Below are 3,001 nucleotides of genomic sequence, written 5' to 3'. Positions count from 1 at the left end.
CACACACACACACACACACACACACACACACACACACACACACTCTCACTCACCATGCCTGTCTGGCCTGCCTGCTTCTGCTCCTTCCCCACAGCTGGTGGCTCTATGTCCCTCTGGGGCTGGCTCTGCTGATCTTCCCCAGGCCTTCTCCAGCAACCTCTGGCCTGGTCACCCTGTGCTGCCCTCTTCCTGTCTGACCCCATCCTAGACGGCCAGCCTCTGTCAGACCCCTGTGGTCTACAGCTTAATCTAGCCCATCCTTCCTGGTCAAGTCACTTCCAGGGTCCCCACCCAGGGCCCCTGCAGCACAGAATCAAGCCCTCCTGCTGCCCAGGGGGCTGGTGTGAGTGGGGCCACACACAGAACAGCAAAGCACGTGGCTTCCAGAAGCCCCACCCCTGAAGAAGCCCATTAGGCAGGAGGCCACCTCACTGCCTGTGCTTCTGTGACCCCTCCTCTTTTTGCCCTGGGGTCGCTGCTGAACCAGCCACCCCTCAGGGAGCCTTTCTGACCCAAGGTTGCAAGGGCACTCCCTCCCCAGGCATGCTCCCCCAGACCCCCACCTTCCAACGCAGAGTCAGTGGGCTGATTCCATGACTGGGTGAGGAGGTGGTGGGGTAGGGGAGTTTCTGCCAAGGACAGGAAGGCCACCCAGGTGCCCAGCTCAGGAGCAGGCACAGCAGCCACAGAAACCTAGCTTTCCCGGGGCTCCAGGCCCTGTCCTGGGTGCTGGAGCGGAGCGGCCACCAGGACACAGCCCCAGCCTGCCAGAAGCTCGCCTCTGGCCGTGAGGCTTACAAGATACCAGTCCCACCCCGTCAAGTCAGGTGGAGAGGGACTGAGAAGAAAATAAAGCAGGGGAAGAGATGGCCGAGAGGGGACGCCTGCTGTAGTCTAGTTGTCTGGGGGCATCTGAGCAGACCAGTGGGTAGGAAGTGGGCGGGGAGGGGCCTGCAGCCATGTGGGGAAGCAGATTCTAGCCAGAGACCGTCCAATGCAAAGATCCTAAGGCAGGAAGGAGCCTGGCAAGTCTTCATAGCAGAGAGGCCAGTGTGGCTCCTAGGGTCAGGAGAGGGGCTAGGGGAGCTCCTGCTCAGACATAACAGCTGACACCAAGGTCGCCCCGGATCACAGAGGAGCGCCGGGCCTTCGCCGTCCACCAGCCCAGGGCATACGGAAGTTGGATCAGCTCAGTGAGGCTGGTCGTCCGTCACATGCTTGTCTGACAAGCTCCAAGCCCGCTGCATCTAGACTGCCCTCCAGGGTGCAGCAGCTCTGGCCCTCCCTGTGGGTTCCCAAAGCTGTCAACCTCAGCAGGAGTAGAAGACCTCATCTTTCTCCAGCGGCGCAACGTGTGGGTCTGACTGCTGCCCTTGCGGTCAGCCGCTCAACGCATACCCCAGCACGCCACCTGGGTCCCTAGAGCTGCTCGGAAGACACGGGGCACCTTGTTTCCGCATGTAAAGCATTAAAGAAGCACTCGCAGGTACACTAATACGTCTGCAGCGTAGTCATGAGCAGAACGTGCTTAGGTGCTTGGAAGGTACCAGGCACTTGGAGGTTCTGACAGACTGGGTTTGCGAAGGTTTGTTGGCTAATTCTGGGTTGTGCGGGTCTGCTGTGCTTCTCGGAGGGCAAGGAGGAGCCGGGTATGGACACAGAAGGGAGCAGGGCCTGGTGACCACCCAGCCCACCCCACCCCTCATTGGCCCAGTTGTTACCACCCCCGACTCTCGGGCTTTGCGTGGCACCAGAACCATCGGCAGTGCACAGCTGCACACCGTGAGCAGGGGTCTCGGCCTTAGACCTGGCACCAGGTAACCCCCACTGCCATCATCACAGACACAGGACGCGACAGTGTGGCTGAGAGCAGTCAGAGACAGGAGACCCTGTGCTGTTTCCTGGAGTTCCCCAATTCCCTCCTGAGTGTGGCTCCCCCACCCCTACCCCAGAGAAGCACTGGCTCAGAGAGGGGCAGCTATTTACCTGGGGTTGCCCCGCTGGGGCGTGGCGAAGCCCTGACCTCAGCGGCTGGATGCTGGATGCACGGGGTTACTTTTTACGCTCTCGTGTCAACGACAGCGGCCAGCAGCGCAGCTGGAGAGAGGGCAGGAGGAGGAACTTGAAGATGCCCGCGTCCTGCCTGGATCTTGCCCTGTCCTCCCTGAGGGTGGCGCTTATGATGAGGTGTCTGTGACGCAGTCCTAGGGTGAGGAAACTGCAGCACTACAGCCAAGAGGCGGCCGCCCCAGGGAGCGGCCTCTGGGGCCTGGGCGCCAGCCTGCAAGCCTGTCCCTGGGGCAGTGCTGAGGCAGCCAGGGCCCTGTGCAGAGGGCCTCCAGCCTGGGCTGCACCTGGGGGCAAGGACACAGCCACCTGACTGGATTCCTCACCCTCCTGCAGGATGCACAGGGACGTTCTCCCGAGGAGTAGGGCTGCTGGGTCTGAACTACTGTACTTCCAGGTAATGCACATTCAACCAGCCAACCAAGAGTGTAACTCTTTACGGTAGCAGAAAGCAAGCCTCGGAGCAGCTGGGGAATCTGAATTGCTGACCCTGAGGGTAGCAGCCCAACATGTTACCCACGACGCCACCAGGGCTCCCCCACAGGGATGGCTAAATTTTCAAATGGACAATGCCACGTGTTGACAAGGACAAGAAGGAAGCAGCACTGTTATCCAGGGGGCAGCAGTATCAGCAGTCACACTGACCGGGAACGAGAGCCACCACTCCCGGAACCACAAGTGGGAATGACGGCCCCACCAGAAACCTGGACATCTGTCTACCAGGAGACACGGGCCAGGATGGCCAGTCAGGCACCACCAAGTCCAAGCAGGAAGAAAACAGGGTAAACGAACTGTGCTGAACCCCCAAAGTACAGTGCTCCTGGGCCAAAAAGGACAAGCTACAGATAACAGAACACGTGGGGGTGGGGGTGGGGTGGGGGTGGGCTGAGAGCCAGAGCAGTGCATGTGAGAATGCAGCCAACGTGAAGTAACA

The 3,001-nt window shown here is 60.3% G+C and overlaps 1 protein-coding gene across 2 annotated transcripts in view; it reads right to left on the bottom strand.

The window, feature by feature from the left end:
• The window catches only part of AKT2 (AKT serine/threonine kinase 2), a 36,339-nt gene that overhangs the window by 22,661 nt on the left and 10,677 nt on the right, over window positions 1-3,001 (bottom strand). The window contains exon 1 of one of the 2 annotated variants that reach the window (XM_045292436.1): window positions 1,987-2,076. The exons of the other annotated variant lie outside the window; for it this stretch is intronic. The gene's annotated coding sequence lies outside the window, so the exon portion shown is untranslated. Of the gene's footprint in view, window positions 1-1,986; window positions 2,077-3,001 lie in introns of those variants that run through there. 2 annotated transcript variants of the gene reach the window in all.

This window comes from Echinops telfairi, unplaced genomic scaffold, assembly GCF_000313985.2.
Source record: "Echinops telfairi isolate 266 unplaced genomic scaffold, ASM31398v2 ScPeMD7_655;HRSCAF=1070, whole genome shotgun sequence".
NCBI lineage: Eukaryota > Metazoa > Chordata > Mammalia > Afrosoricida > Tenrecidae > Echinops > Echinops telfairi.
The sequence above is the reverse complement of the archived record's forward strand: the minus strand, read 5'-3'. Positions and strand labels throughout refer to the sequence as shown.